This window comes from Miniopterus schreibersii (assembly GCF_964146895.1).
Source record: "Miniopterus schreibersii genome assembly, chromosome: 21".
Lineage (NCBI taxonomy): Eukaryota > Metazoa > Chordata > Mammalia > Chiroptera > Miniopteridae > Miniopterus > Miniopterus schreibersii.
In genome coordinates this window covers 15,475,161-15,491,867 of record NC_138123.1, presented here as the reverse complement: position 1 = coordinate 15,491,867, position 16,707 = coordinate 15,475,161, and the positions used below count along the sequence as shown (strand labels likewise).

At 47.8% G+C, this 16,707-nt stretch overlaps 1 protein-coding gene across 1 annotated transcript in view; it reads left to right on the top strand.

Moving 5' to 3' along the window:
• Nucleotides 1–14,043: 14,043 nt before the first annotated feature.
• The window catches only part of LYST (lysosomal trafficking regulator), a 162,893-nt gene continuing 160,229 nt past the window's right edge, over nucleotides 14,044–16,707 (top strand). The window contains exon 1 of the mRNA XM_081124037.1: nucleotides 14,044–14,232. The gene's annotated coding sequence lies outside the window, so the exon portion shown is untranslated. The remainder of the gene's footprint in view (nucleotides 14,233–16,707) is intronic.

The window sequence follows — 16,707 nt, the reverse complement described above, 5'->3', positions numbered from 1 at the left end:
ATATAAATCAGCTCCTGGGCAAAGATATCCAAATAAGTCTTGTTTATTAGTGTTTGTAATAGTAAAATAGGGCATTGACAAAACAGACCTCAGTGCTGTGCAGTTAATGGAACGACTACAATATATTGCCCAATGAGAAAACTGGCTTAACAAAAAATGTAGTGTGATTCTATATTTGTAAAATATGTGCTTCTATAGAGAGAAAATAAATTCTAGAAAGATCTACCATGTTAAGAGTGGCTATACTGGAGGATGGGAAATCTGGAATTTTTGTTGTTGCTGTTGTTTTTATTTATTTATTTATTTTTTATTATTATTTTTAAAAATATATCTTTATTGATTTCAGAGAGAGGAAAGGAGAGGGAGAGAGAGAGATAGAAACATCAATGATGAGAGAGTCATTGATCGGCTGCAGCCTGCAACCCAGGCGTGTGCCCTGACCGGGAATCAAACCCTGATTGCCTGGATTCTAGGTCGATGCTCAACCGCTGAGCCATGCCCAGCCGGGCGCTGTTGTTTTTATCTATGGTGTCTAATTGTTCTATGATTCTATGCTCATGACTGATGAGAGATCACAGCTGGACACACCCATGTAAGCAACACAGAGATCAGGAAGCAGAACAGAACATCCCGCCTCCCAGGCACCCCACCCACCCCAGAGTCACACAGAACCTACCATGTGTGTCTAGCGTCTTCACTCAACACTATGTTTTGTGCGATTCTTTTATGTGGCTGTATTGAACTGTAGTAAATTAATTGTTTAAAATCTTACAATGCTAATACCTTGTCTTTTATAAACATGATACCTTAGAATTTATGATAATCATCAGCATTTTTGTCAGCTTATAAAGCACTTTTCATGGATTCTAGCAATAAGTATTACTATCCTTACTTAATAGACAAAGGACCTGGGCACAGAGGGTAATTGGCCCAGCCCCAGCTCACACAAAGCTAGCAGGTGGCAAGGCCAGGACAGGTTCATATTTAAATCCATTCCCTTTGGCCACACCTCCTGGGATTAAGAGCAAAGGTGGCAGTGGATTAAATGAAAGGAATAAATTGCTTACCATTAGTCTCTGTAGACATTGAGGCAGTTAGCTGGGGAAGGTGTTTAAAGTCCTTTTCTGAAAATCATTCAGAATACAATACACAGACCCTTCTAATTCAGAAGGTGAATGTCCTATAAATATTCAACCAGTTCTAATATTTATTTGTCCCTGGAGAGAATTTCTTTGGCTAATAATCTGTGAAAGCAATATATCTCATTTAACACTATTAATCATATACATGTAAAATGTGTATCTATCTATCTATCATCTATCTATCTATCCATCCATCCTTGTCATATGGATTTTATTTGTGCATATGGCCATTCTCCTCTCCAGCTTCATGAATAACATTGATCACATGCAGGAGTTTCACTTCTTACTCACAGATGGGAAAATTGAGGCCATGGTTGGATAGCTGATTCCAGCCACACTGGCATGGAACTCGGGCCTCTGGTTTGCAGCCGCAGCCCTGGCCTCTCCTCACTGCATAACGTGAGAAGCTTTTCCACTTGAAAATATAACCAGTGATGGTCCAGATTGTTCATTAAGCTGTGAGAGCGTCGTTGTTTTCAGGAAAGCCAGACTGCATGACTTAGCTTATACATCATCAATCATATTTCACTATAAGATCCATAATGATCCTTCTTTAAAACATTGTGAGTCTACGAGTCTGTATTATCAAATTTCACAACCCAGTATACGTCATAGAGATTTCAAAAGAAATTATGTGAGTTTGTAGAAAAAAACAAGAACATATCACCTCAAATATTTACTTAAGCAGCAACATAAGTATCCTTGTCTTACAGATTAGAGTTGTCAGCCCTTAAAAGCTGCATGAAATAACTGAAGGGCTTATGCCGAACCCCTCCTTTCCTTCCCCATTCTTTTCTCCCCTCCTGTGGATATTCTTATTTTTTGTGCTAATTTTAGGAAAAACCACAAACAAGCAGTTCTTATCTGCAATCTTCCTACCTGTGTATCCAGCTTGGATGCACTGCCCAGAATTCAGGAGGCCGTTTCCTGGGTAGTGGGCTCTGCATTCCCCTGGTTGACTTTCAGGAATCCGAAGACTGCAGGATCTGTTTCTCCTGTCTGCAGGACAGTGCCAGCAGGTCAGAGGACAGTGGAGAAGCCTGCTTATTTTCCCAGGGACCCTGGCCAGGTACTTTCGCACTCCTAGCTCTTCCTGGTCAGCCCCGCACAGCAGCCTTGACCCGCAGCCTTGACCTGCAGCAGGCTTCCCTCTGCCCTCCCTGGCGGCTTTCCATGCCTCCTCTTTGAGAGTCTGTGAATCTCTCTTCACAATTACCTTTTTTATAAACAGCCATGGGGTGTGGGGGTTAAATAAACAGATGAATGAGATCTTGGAGCTCTTGCCCTTCTAATGACCTTTAGACATAAGGGAAATACTGGCAGCAATGCAAGGAGCCCTCAGAGCTCTGGACTTTCCCTGTCCCAGGGCAGGGTCCTCAGGGCGGTGTGGTCCCCTAGGTGCACAGCTTGAGTGCTGAGTAGTAGCCCAGGGGGCTTTCAGTGGGGATTCTACCACTTAGAACAAGCCACATGGCACGAACACTGCCTCTCCTGCAGAATCGGCTGAGCCTGGACTCTAGTCTGCTGACCTGGACTGTAGCAGAGACTGGCACCCTCAGAGGTGGTCACGTGTCCTTAGATTCAGAAAAATCGGGGCACAGCACCAGGGAAAGCTTGAGTGAGGGGCTTCGGGAAGGGAGTGGCAATGGCCTACAGTGATAATGACCTTTGAGGAGGTCAAGGGTGAAAACAAGCCTGAGGCTGGTGCAGATGAAAATGGGTTCATCAAGGGGAGGGGTTCCCAGCAATGCTGCTACCTGAAGGAGGGGCAGGGTCTCTAGGGAGACCCCCACTCTTGACCTCTCCCTGAAGTCCAAAGGCCTTAAGAAATCCTCTTTTTCAAAAGGTGTTGCTCTTGGCCAACACTTTAGTATATCTGCTAACAATTTTGTTAGGCTCTTGAATGATAATCACCACATTTTGGATGTTTACCTCTGGGGAGGGGCCACAGAATTCTCAAACCAAGAGAACTGATGATCCTGATGGGGACCAACCTGGCCCTGGCCCTGCAGGAGAATGTGGGTACTGACTCACAGGAGCTACCACCAAACCACTGACTGGAAATCCCCACTGCAGCTACCCTGCAAAGGAATTGGACTTGATTTGCCAAATTCCCCATGTGACCCAGGCATGGCCACCTGCCAAAGAGCTGGAGGGAGAGAAGGCCACTTGCCTTCCTGGCAACACAGATTTCCAAGCCCCATCACCGAATGAAAAAGCAGCATAGGGCTTCCAAGGAGCCGTTTCCAGACCCGATTTGGCTTTGATAAGAGCGGCTGTCACACCGGAGTGTTTGGTGCATCGCCTCTTCTGGCAGCTCATCCATTCTTCATTGGGAAGCTGTGTCCTGAGGCTCTTGCGGTGCATGAAGCTACTGCATCTTCCTCCGGTGACATCAGGGAGTGCAGCAGGATTGGCCTTGGCCTTCTCATGGGGTTCAGGCTGTTTGACTCCACTGTGCATGTTTTCTAATGCCAGGACAATGATCCTACCCCAAGTCAGCTGAACAGAAGCCAGAAGTTAACTGCAAAGAAGCGGCCCAGCTTGCTTAAGGGTACAGAGCCCAGTTTCACCGCAGAGTAGGTGGCTGCTAGTCACCGTGCAGTGAAGGTGCCTGCAGAGTGACTACGAAAGGGAAGAGCTCCTTGCTCTCCTGAGGAAGGTAATAACTGTGCAGGTGGGTTAAAGTGTTTCTGAGACTTCCCAGTGCCAGCCAAGAGCGTGGCAGCTTTGGTGGGCAGGTTGGGTGCAGGCTGAAAGCTTTTGAACCGCTGAGAAAGGTAATTAGCAGATGGGCTCCTGGCAGCCCTGGTGCTCTCAGGAGCTGGCTCCTGCACACCGCTTGCCCAGAGGGGCCAAACACTGAGGAAAGGAAGGGGAATGAAGGTCCTACTCTGGAGTGGGGTGAGCCAAAGTCCCTCATTAGAGAGATTCCTGCTCTGATTCTTGGGTGCCAGTAAACTAGGATTGTTGGGCTGGGGCATGGTGTAATTACAAGGACTCACTCAATAATTGGGTGCGGATGGGCTCATGTGCGATGTTATTAGACAAGGTGCAGCAATCCCAGCCTATCCCAAATGCACTCATAATCTCCCCTCCCCTCCCCTCCCCTCCCCTCCCCTCCCCTCCCCTCCCCTCCCCTCCCCTCCCCTCCCCTCCCCTCCCCTCCCCTCCCCTCCCCTCCCCTCCCCTCCCCTCCTCTCCTTCTTTCTGCTCACTGCTGGCCTTCTCTAACTCTCCAGCTTCTATTCTATTCAAGGGCATCCCGAGACCCTCCTTACCCCCTTGTCTTAGAGACTAGAGACGGGTCTGGCAGGAGGAGGGAGTCAGCACAAGAGCAAGAACTGGAGAGAGAGAAGGGATAGACGAGAAGTTCCATGCCTGGAGTTGTACGGAGGGGAAACACTATGGATAAGATCCAAGGGAAAGCTGGGAAGAGTCGGAAATCCTGCCAAATTGGGAGGGGGCTGAGGCTAGTGCGGAGGCCGGGAGTTTAGAGAAAGGGAGGTAAAGAACACGTCCAAGCAGGGGCAAGGTCGGGAGGGGTCTTGAGTAACTGCTCTCAGCCGAGAGACCTGGAGAGCACATGGCTTGTCAGCCTGGCTGGGGGAGGTGGGTGGGGGGTGAAGAGATAACTCCGGGGAGCCAGGCCACAGGCTGGAGCTACCCTCCCCTCCATGAGCCTTCTCCCCCCCCACCCCTCGTCGGTTCCCACATCCTCTCAGCACAGGCCCTCAGCATCTCAGTCTTGGGAAATTAAAAAAGTTTCCTCACCAGTGTCCCTGCCTCTAGTCTCTTTCCCTTCCAACCCATTCTTCACACGACTGCCAAGCATTAGCTTTCTAAAATTCAAGTTTGGTCATGTCCCCAAGCTTAAAGGACACTAGCCGCTTCCCATCGCCTGCAGAATAAAGCCCAAACTTCTTGCATAGCACGCCAGAGGCTTCAGGATCTGCCCCCTCCCCACTGTGGCTCTATCTCCTGTAACTCACCTGCAAGCTCCCAGGCATCAGGGTTATTTGCTGTTCCCTGAATATGACCTTGTCATTGCCTTGTTACTCCCTCAGCCCACAATGCCGCTTCTCCGGTCATGCCTTCCGGGCCTCTCCTCATCTTCAGGACAAAGCCTCCTCTTCTGAGAAGCCTTCGGCAGCCTCATCTCATCCCTCCAGACCAGGGTTAATTGTTCTGTCTGCTAGTCTGTCTCTCTCTGTAGGTGAACGTGTGTGATAAAATGTACCCTTTTCAGGGTAGTTCTGCGACATTAAGCGCATTCATGTTTTTGTGCAAGCGTCATCGCCATCCATCTCCAACTGAAACTGTTCCCACAAAACACTAACTCACGTGTCCCCTCCCCCAGCCCTTGCCACCCACCCTTCTACTTTCTGTCTGAATTTGACTCCTCTAGGCGCCTCATATAAGAGGAATCATGTATGCATATCCCTTTGTGACCGGCTTGTTTCATTTAGCACAAACCCTCAAGGTCCATCATGTTGGTGCCTGTGTCAGAACTTCCTTTTTGAGGCTGAATAATATTCCATTGTGATATAACACATGCTGTTTATTCATTCAGTCGTCTACGGACACTTGGGCTGCTTCCACCTTTGGAATATTGTGGATGCTGCTGCTGTGAACATCAGTGTTACGTACATTTGAGTCCCTGCTTGCTTTTCTTTCTTTTCTTTTTTTAAATAATTTTTTATTGCTTTTTAGAGAAAGAGGAAAGGAGAAGGAGAGAGAGAGAAACATCGATCAGCTGCCTCCTGAACACTCCCTCCCAGGGCTCAAGCCCTCAACCTGGGGTGTGCCCTGACCAGGAACTGAACCAGCAGCCCTTCTGTGACTGAGACAACGCCCAGCCAACTGAGCCACAGCAGCCAGGGTGAGTCCCTGATTTCAGTTCTTTTAGGGCTATATCTAGAATGAAATTCCTAGATTGTATGGTAATTCTAACTTCTATTCTGTTTCATCAAAGGTAATTGTGCATGTTAAGTGTGCAAACAGTAATGTACATTCTCTGGGAGTAATGTTAGGCAACAAAGCATGGCAAAGACCCTGCAAAGAATACTTGACTCTTTCTTGCAGCAAAAGTGTGGTTTCCACACAGAGAAGTTGGAAACCAGTACAAACATGACTGTGCCAGTAACACTGAAACTCTAAAATTAGACTCTGGCAAAATGCTTCTAAGAACATCCTTTCAAGAAATCCAGGTAGTAGTTTTTGTAGTGCTTCCTTTGTTAAGACCTGCTTGGGAATTTGGAGTCAAGAAACCTGAGTTCCACCCTGCCCTGTTCATTACTAACAGTAAATTACCTCATTCTCTAGGCTCCAATTTTACCACCACAAATGTCCATGTACCCTCATGATAAAAAGCAGTGCAAATTAAAGCTCTCTGGAAACCTCAAAAAAAAAAAAAGGATTGTCTGAATTATTGTAGTGATAATATGGTGCCCCACACAGCCCTGGGCATTTTTAGCAGAACTGAATGGTAGTGAGTTGGATGCATAGTCCACTCTCAAAGGAGGCAAAATGAAATTCTTTAAAGAATGCAGTGCGGGAACATTGATCATTCCCATCTGGATTAAAAAAAAAGTGTTTGAGTAAGAAGTGGAGCTCCAGGGACCTTTGAAGAGTGATAGGAAAGCTGCTGGTGGGAGCTTAAAACATGGCGGTTGAGCCCAGCTGGTGTGGCTCAGCGGGTGAGCGTCGACCTAGGATCCAGGAGATCGGGGTTCGATTCCCGGTCAGGGCACATGTCTGGGTTTCGGGCTCGATCCCCAGCAGGGGGCGTGCAGGAGGCAGCCGATCAATGACTCTCTCATCATTGATGTTTCTATCTCTCCCTCTCCCTTCCTCTCTCTGAAATCAATAAAGACATATTAAAAAAACAAAACAAAAAACCACATGGCAATTGAGGAGACGTTTTCCATAACTAAGGAACAGGCACAGAGAAAGAAAGCCCTGAGCCAAGATAATAAAAAAACACTCCCGGTAAAGGCAGATGGGTGAGTTCTGTCCAGTACTGGGCATCCCATCCAGGCAGCATCGACGTGAGGTTTTGTGAGCACCTGGAGGTAGAATAACTCACCTGCTTCACACGGTTACTTCTGGCCTATAGTGCGTGTTATGTCCGGCAAAGATGTGTTTCTAGTCACTGATAAGATGTTGGTGCCAAATTATGACGCTTTTACTGAGTAATAAGTCAACGTAGCTTCTTGCCTTAGAAGAACTGCCCAGTGGAGTTACTTCCAGATCCTACCACCCGTGTCCGTCTCTCGTGTTTTCAGAATCTGTGGCGTTGGCTCTGCAGAAGGCAAGCAGAGCAAGGCAGGCGCTGTCTCTCCACGCGGGCTGATGCGTTCACATCGAACGGGTATGTCCCCCTCCCTCACGCCTTCCTCCTCACTCCCTGAAACCGAACGAGTGGCCAGGAAACAGAGCGCGAGTTTGGAACACGTTCAGGGTTCAGGCGATATAATCACACTTGCATGTACGAGAAAGGCGGCACAGGGCTATGGATCTGACAGCAGTTAAAGGAAAAATTAGACGGCACTTCTTCTGAACTTCTGAAAACTCAGATCCACTTGCAGGGCTATCAGTTTATGGATCTGTATTTCTTCATTTTAGAGAGTTCAGAAGTCGCCTGGAAAATAGAAAGGAATATGTAGTATGTATTAAAGGTGGCATTTCTAATTACAGGGGGAAAGATGAACATAATGTGTGGTGTTAAAATAAGGGACTATCCACTTGGAGGAAAATATTTTCCCCTTTAAATGGTGTCTTCACACGAATTCTCAGGCATCTGGTTAGCGAGCCAGGAAACAGAGTTAGCACCAGGGTGAATATTGTTGGTACTCAACCATTTCCCACCATCTGTTGCTTAAACCAGTCCCCAGTGGCCAAGGATCTGTCTTATTTTCAAAGACATCTATTATATTCCTAACTTGAATTTATCAGTTTCAGGAAGCCCCCACATACCAGCAAGTTCATTCTCCCCAGGGATGAACGTTCTAACGCCAGTTCTCCTTGAGGATGCTCACCTGACAGCTGCCTTCAATGTGTGAAGTCAGTTCTCTAGCCGCCTGAGTTGGGCGTGGTGATAGCAAGCACAGGGTTAAAAACCAGGTTTCCAACAGCAGAGGGCCAGCGGCTAGTAAACCCCGTGTTGTCTGCGTCCCATCAGGAAACCCTTGGTCTCCGATAGACCTAATCATTAGCCAGCAATTGAGTTCCAGAAAGGGTGCTGCAGGTTGGACAGGAAACAAGTCAGGAGAGGTTACCCTGAGAGGCGAGTGGACCTACGACAGTGCTGTACAGTACATTTCCTGGGTCATCTACTGCTTTAGTTTGGTGGCCTCAAAGTCCTGGTTGGTGCTTTTAATGTCTGGAGATGAAACTTGTATAGTATGAGCAGCAATAGCAGAAGCAGGACCATCATCATTACTTTTACTTCAGATTGCTGGTCTCTGCTTCTTAGGGAGAGTGTCTGATGGTGGGGCAAAGGAGAGTGGAATAGAACAAGGAGAATGTTCCAGAAATCACATAGAATTCAGGAGAAGCTGAGTCAGGCAGTTTGCACGTTGGCCACAGGTCTCCCCAAAGGGACAGTCACTTGCCACAGAGCCACTGTGCCCTTGGCCAGGGAAGCCATACAGTTTGGTGACGAAACCTCCTGGCTGTAGGCTGAGCCCCCCGCTCCTGCGCCGTTGCCTTGGGGCTTTGCCGACTAAACTACTCTACGCCAGCATCTGTGATGTGACATCATGGTTTTCCAATATGGGTAAAATCCAGGAGATTATGGGCATGCATTTTATTTTATGCTCACTTAAGGTCCTTTCCAGGTCGCAAAGGAGATTTAATATGTCTCATCTGATAAACGGTTTTTCTCAGTTGAGTCCTAGGATCTGGAGACCCCTATTTTCTCTATCTCAGTGATTGACTTTCCAACACTGTCTGCATTTCCCCCAGTGTCGCTGTGTGCTTCAGACCTCTTCACCGTGTCGGATGTTGTTATACTTCCAAACAGATTGCAGCACATATTTTATTTTCAGTACGATGGCACCCTGGGCAGCAACTGTACGCTCAGTGAACAACTGTCTCTGCAGGTCACTCCCAGAATAGCTGCATTAAAAAGACAGAAGTTGGCCATAAGTCGCCTGTTTACAAAATGAATTCTCCGTTCCTCGTGGGGTGCTGTTCCCCGCACTGCTATAATGTCAGCGCGAGCTGGACAGGGAGAAGGGTTCTCACTTCGCTCCAAGTCTCAGGCACGCAGGGCTGGCGCTGGCGGGTGCCCCCCCAACTTCTCTTTTTAAAGAATGCTGTAGAATTTTATTGAAGAACGTAAAAGAAGCTCTAAATTAATAGAAGGACAAACCGTGCTTCTGGATGGGAAGGTTCAATATTAAAAGACATCAGATCTCTCCAAATTTGTATATAAATTTGATACAATTACCAATCAAAATTCTAAAAGGATGTCTTGAAATGAAATGAAATGAAATGAAATGAAATGAAATGAAATGAAATGAAATGAAATGAAACAGGTTTGAAAGGGAGGACAGTGAGGGGGGTCTTGCCTAGCCATTCTAAATTTGAGGAGCCACTCGTTTCCCCAGCGTGACCACGTGGCTGCACAGATACTAAGGTCTAGCACTAGGGAGCCTACAGACATTTCCGTGAAAAGAGGCCTTTCAGCTCTTAATCTCACATACCTTTGAAATATCTTTTAAATCTCAGGACTTAGAAATACCTAGGACGTGGGTGGGAGCAAACATGGATGCCAGACGCCCTGCTGCACATACCATCGCCCCTTCCCTCTGCAACTGCCTTTTACCATTAGATGAGCTTGAGCACCAGAGACGCCTGGAGCGAGCGCTTCCCCGGAACCCTCCTCACCCACTCACGCCGACCTCTGCAGAAACACGTTTGAGATACGTGTATCTGCACAAAAACATCTGTGGGCATATATGTCGCTCACTAGTGGTTATTTCTGGATTGAGACCACAGAAGACTTTCATTTTCTATATTCTATATTTGTCTTAACATTTGAATTTATGAGAATTAATGATACTGTTGCCCACAAGTCTAGTCTTTCTCATATACTAAAATAGGACAGGAAGACACACTGCACAGTTTCCACAGCAAAGAAGGGAAATTTCGGTTCTTTTAACACTTTTTAGCTGTTGAAAAGATCGCACTATATATATATATATATATATATATATATATATTTTTAATTTATCTTTATTATTGAAAATATTACAGATGTCCCCTTTTTTCTCCACTGACCCCTTCCACTCCACACCCACTCCCCACCCCAGGCCTTCACCACACTATTGTCTGTGTCCATGGGTTATGCATATAAATTCTTTGGTTAATCTCTCTCTACCCACCACCATCTTACCTCTGAGATTCGTCAGTCTGTTGCATGCGTCTACATCACTGAATCTATTTTATTCATCAGTTTATTATGTTCTTTAGATTCCACATATAGGTGAGATCATGTGATATTTGTCTTTCTCTGCTTGGCTTATTTCGCTTAGCATAATATTCTCCAGGTCCATCCATACTGTCCCAAAGGGTACAAGATCCTTCTTCTTTACAGCTGCATAGTATTCCACGGTGTAAATGTCCCACAGCTTTTTTATCCACTCATCTTCTGTTGAGCACTTGGGCTGTTTCTAGATCTTAGCTATTGTAAATTGTGCTGCTATGAACATTAGGGGTACATATATTTTCTGATTGGTGTTTCAGGATTCTTAGGATATATGCCTAAAAGTGGGACCATTGGGTCAAAATTGGACAGGTACATGCAAAAATATGAAACTAGATCACCAACTTACTCCATATACAAGAATAAATTCAAAATGGATAAAAGATGTAAATGTAAGTTGCATAAAATATTTTTTGATGGTTACATATTTTTTAATGCAATGACATGAAATTTTAAAGCAAAGAGTACATACTTTGGGGAATTTAAAATGCTATCAGTGATTTAGTAGAAAAAACTACATAAAAGAGTCTTATTAAAACCTAACCTGATCAATTTTGCAATAAGGAATGGATGTTGCTAAATAACTTAATGGAGACATGAATTATGAATTGTTCTCTTCAATAAAGTTGCAAGGTACTTATTTAAAAAGCAATTTTTAAAAGATTCTTAGGTTTTCTAATAAGGTAAAGCACTCCGAAACTAAATTTGTACATCTATAATTTATAATGTAGCAATCATTTGGTCTGTAGTTTAATGTGGACCATCTGTATAATTTTGGCCATGTTCCTGTTAATTAAAGGACAGCCCTATGTCCTCTCTTCCACTTCTTTACAAATCCATTTCTGCTTCACTGAAATGGGCAGCTTTTATGCAGTGGGCATTAAAGTTGTCAAACTTCATCTAAAATTATCATTAACTTAGCATTTGGATATTTATTTAAATTTAAACAAAATTTTCTTAAACCATTCATTCAATAAATATTGACTGAGTGCTTACTATGTGCCAGGCATTGTTCTGGCCCTTGGGGTACATCATAACTAGAACAAAAGTTGTGGCAGGCAAGAAAAATAAACAATCAGAAAGAATATATGTACATCTAATGTTCATAGTGGCACGATTTACAATAGCTAAGATCTAGAAACAGCCCAAGTGCCCAACAGAAGATGAGTGGATAAAAAAGCTGTGGGACATTTACACCGTGGAATACTATGCAGCCGCAAAGAAGAAGGATCATGTACCCTTTGGGACAGCATGGAGGGACCTGGAGAATATTATGCTAAGCGAAATAAGCCAGGCAGAGAAAGACAAATATCACATGATCTCACTTATATGCGGAATCTAAAGAATATAATAAACTGATGAACAAAATAGATTCAGTGATGTAGATGCATGCAACAGACTGATGAATCTCAGAGGTAAGGTGGGGGTGGGTGGAGAGAGATTAATCAAAGAATTTATATGCATATATGCATAACCCATGGACACAGACAATAGTGTGCATTGCTCTACGCCACTTTATATTAGGGACTTGAGCATCTGTGAATTTTGATATATATGGGGGGTAGTCCTGGAACCAATCCCCTACAGATACTAAGGGATGACTATAGTTAAGTTTTGGGGGTGTCAAAAGTCATATAAGGAGTTTTGATTATGTGGGGCTTTGGGGTCCTTAATCCCTACTTGTTCAAGAGCCAAACTATATTTGTTAAACAACTGACAATTTGTTTCACTAACTTGTTAGGGATTTCATATCACAGGGGTGGAAAACTTTTCTTTTCTTACCTTTAGCTGGTCTACTATTTAAATTGACGTAAGACAGATTAAAAGGGGAAAAACAAATTTAATTTTCTATGTACTGGAATCCTATGAAAATATGAGCCCCAAAGGCAGTCAGGCAGTTGAGCTAAGGAAGGGAATAGGGGCCTGGGGCTTCAACGGGGGAGGAGGGCAATTGACAGAGTGGTAAGAAGAGCAGATATTTAGTAATCAGATGCTTGCCTGCCCAAGCAGGCGAGTCTTTCAGATAAAAAACTTATCTGTGGTAATAGCTCTCTTCCTGGTGCAGGCTCCCTATCTAAATTCCTCTAGGCAGTTAAAGGGGAGGCCAAAGTTTTTCCTAAATTGTCTGGGTCTTGATTGCTTTCAGCTCAAAATAATCCACATGCCAAATGGCACATTTTGGGGTGGCATATTCTGCTCCCCTTCAGGATGTTGCCCATCCCTAGAATATTTGCATTTTAAAAATTTATTGATTTGAGAGAGAGACATGGATGTGTTGGGACATGGAACGACACTCCTACCCACTGACCCACACCAGCCAGGACCAAGTATGTGCATTTTTAAAGGCAGAGGAAGCGGGCAGCCCGCGCCGTCGGTGTGAACCGCTAAGCGCTGAACTTCCGCGCTGCGTGGGCGGCGTCACGCGCGGGGTTCCCCGAGGTCCCTCCAGGCCGCAGCGCGGGCAGCTGCGTTGCTCGGCCCTGAGTCGGGTCTGGGGCGCAGCCTAGGATGTAAGATCCCCAATTACTTCTCTTTTCTTTCTTCTTCTTCTTTCCCCTTCGTCCTCTGCAGCAAGAGCGCGTCTTAGGAAGTGACGGGGTGGAAGGAGCCGCAGAAGCAACGCGCTCGGGAACGCGCCGCCCTGGGAAGAGGGGCCTGGAGCCTGGGGGGATGGGGGCCCCCCGGGCCGGGCGGAAGGGGCGGGGAGGGGCGGGGCGCCCCGGGCCCCTCCCGAGGGTGAGTGCGCGGGGTTCGGGGCTGGTCCCGCGCGTTTGCGGGCCCGCGCTCAGCGCGCACCGCTCGGCAGAGTGCACCCCGGCCCGGCCCCAGCCTCCCGGCTGCTCCGGCACCTCGGGCACCCCGCAGGGCCGGCCCGGCGACTGCGCGTGGGGAGGGGTGTCCCCTAAAAACGCCGAGTTGCCGGAGCTGGACCCGGCAGTGTCGCGACGCAGCCGGGGCTCCCCGGGGAGGCGCCGCTATTTTAAGGAACGTTAAGTGGACAGCGCGCCCGGGCACAAACGCCCTGGAAGACGTTCAGTTGGAAAATGCATCTTTGCGCTGAACTAATTTCACGGCGGCTGCGTTAACCTCTTCACGTTTCTTGAAAGGAGCCCACAGTGCCCGTTACAGGTGACCCTTCCTCCCTCCCCCGACCCCTCCCCGTGTTTCTTCGACACCCCCACAAGCTCCGGACCCACACGGGCCGCGCCGCTTCCCCGCGGCTCTGACGCAACCCGCCCAGCGGAGCCCGCGGAGCCCGCAGGACGCCCGCCAGTCGGCCCCGCCCCGCCCCGCCCCGCCCCGGCCCAGGCCGCGCCCCGCGGGTCGGCCCGCCCTCCTCCCTTCCCCATTGGCTCGACGCCTCCATGCGTCACGCCTGCGACGACAGCTTCCCAACCAGCGGGGGGCGGGGCGCGGGCGGAACCAGCGCGCATGCGCGGGCGGGCGGGTCCGGGCCCGGATGCGGGGGAGGGGCGGTGTTCCCGGTTTCCTGGGTTACCTGAGGGGGCGGGGGTGGGAGCTCGTGGCGGCGGCGGTGAGGACTCGGGTTTCGCGCGGTGAGGGGAGCGCGCGGCGGCGGCTGCGGGCGGACAGCAGGTAAAGTGGCGCGGGGAGCGGACAGTGCCCGCGGAGGGTCGGGTGCGGGACCCTACCCGCGGCCTGGAGGGAAGGCGGTCGGGGTGGCGGCTGTCACCGGGGCTGGGGTCGTGGCCCGACGCCCCAGCGGGGGCTTCCTGTCATGCTCGGGGCTCGGGACGCCTCCCCGCGGCCCTTGGCAGCCTCGAGCTGCAGCAGGAGCTTGGCGGCCGCCGCGCGGCCCCTGACTCGAACTTTATCTCCCGGCGCGGGGTCGGAGGTCGAGCACGCCGCCGGCCGCGCGGTGCCGCCTCCCGGCGCCGCGGTCCCCTACCCCGGCGGCGGGCCGTTTCCCCGCCGTCACCCGGCTGTCGCGGCCCCGCGCCTCGCCCACCTGTCATGCCCCCGGCGCGCCCTGCTCCGCCCCTGCCTTTTACTTTCTTTGCCCGGGCGAGAGGCTCCCCGGAGGGTCGTCTAGGAGTCTGCCGTCTGCCCCGGGCATCACCGGAGCCTTGGCCGGTTTTAAACTCATTTCCTCCACGCCACCTGTGGGATTAAACTGTGGGGAGCAGCCCGCGAAGCCCGGCGCGGCGGCGCGGCGGCCCCGGGTGGTCGGCGGCAGAGGGGCGAACTCGCAGGCTTAGCGAACGTTCCCAGCACGGTTCTTACCGGGCGAAACAAAGCCAAACATTCCCTGTGTGCTCTGCGGGCGGAACACACCCAGTGACAGCACTTGGTAGTTGCTGAGGTTTGTTTTATGCAGATAGAAAATTTTGAGGGAGCTGAATACGTTGGTGTTGAGTTCGGACCAGTGTTTTCCTTGAATATTGAATTCAGCTCGCATTTTCCCCGGCGTTCATTTAACAGATTGGTAGGACAGACTGAATTGGGCTTTTCTTCCTGCTGATTGTTGGTTATTCCGCTGTTACTCTAAACTTCCACACCCAGAAACCTTAAGCTAATAAAGATGTTGACTCTGATCGTTCATTTTATAAATGTAGGTGATTAATATGGGGTATTTGTTTGAAAGAGCTTTGCAAGTAGCCAGCAACTTTTTTCTGATAGCTCTTGCTGTGATCCATATTGTTACTGCAAAGATTGGAGAATTTGGACAAAAGGGGGCATGAGGAGAAAATGGGTTACTATGTAATTTAATTTACATGAGAGCAATTTATAAGCTATAAAATTACATATAAATTTAGTAAATATTTATTGAGCACCTATTGTGTGCCACAGTTTTTCTAAACAGATAAAACCTCCCTCCTTCATGGAGCTTATATTCTACTGGGGAATCTCAGATAATAAATAAAACAAGTGCTATGTCAAGTGGTGTTAAGGACTGAAGAGAAAAAGTGGGGAAGAGGAAGGATAGGGAATGGGAGAGGGTTGCAGTTTTAACTAGAGGTGGCCTGGGAAAACTTCCTGGAAAAGGTGACATTTAAGCACAGGACTGGAAGGAAGTGAGAGGGTAATTCGTTCGCCTCTCTAGGGGAAATGTTCAGAGGGAAAGGCACTTGCAGAAGCTTCCAGGCAGGAGTGTATGGGCACGTCTGAGGAAAGCAGAGAGGCTGGTTTGGCGTGGTGGAGTGAGCAATGTAAGAGTAGTCGGGCTGGCGTCAGGAATTAAATGGGAATGGGAAATGAGATTGTGTGAGACCTGTAGGCCTTTGTAAGGACTTGGGCTTCCACTCTGAGTGAGACTCCTCGCTTTGAATGGAGAAGGGATATAAACAAACTTGCTTTTTGAAAGGGTCACTCTGGTGGTTGGATGGAGAATAGACTTTGCTGGTGGGGAGGGTTGGGCAGGAGCAGAAGCAGGGACATCAGTTCCGGGATTCTTGCCAAAATCCAGGCCAGAGATGATGCAGCTTGGACCAGAGTGCAGTTGATGGAGTGGTTGGTTTCTGGATAAACTGAGGGTCATAGAGTCAACAGGAGACTTCAAGAGTACCACATTTTATCCTGAGCAAGTAGAAAGAGCAGACATGTACCGAAGCGAGGCTTATGAGAGGAGCAGTTTGATGGAGAGAAGGTTAGGAGTTGTTTAGAGGGCAATAAATTAGACATCCAAGTGGAGATCAGTATAGACTAGAAAATTAACTTTGACTTTGTATTGAAGACACTTTTTACGTTATCTTGGCTCTAACAGGGGCTTAATAACTTCACCCATGAACTGCCATCGTTTTTTATGCTCATTTTCTTTTGGGCTCTTTTGGAACAATCTAGTCATTCTTTCTACCAAATGTAGTTTTGTTTTTATTTGCTTGCACTCAGTGCATCTGTTTGTTAGTTTCAGTTGTAGAGAAAGCCATACCATCCAGGATTTCAGAGCACCTTTTTAGTTTGTTGCTGTCTTTAACTTGAATAACTTCATCTGATTTTTTTCTGAATTATGTTTAGCTGCCTGACTTAAGTTCAATAATTTTTTTAAGCCTCATAAATCTCGTTATCAAACGTGGCTTCACTTAACCATTTGTGAAATTACAGTGGAAATGG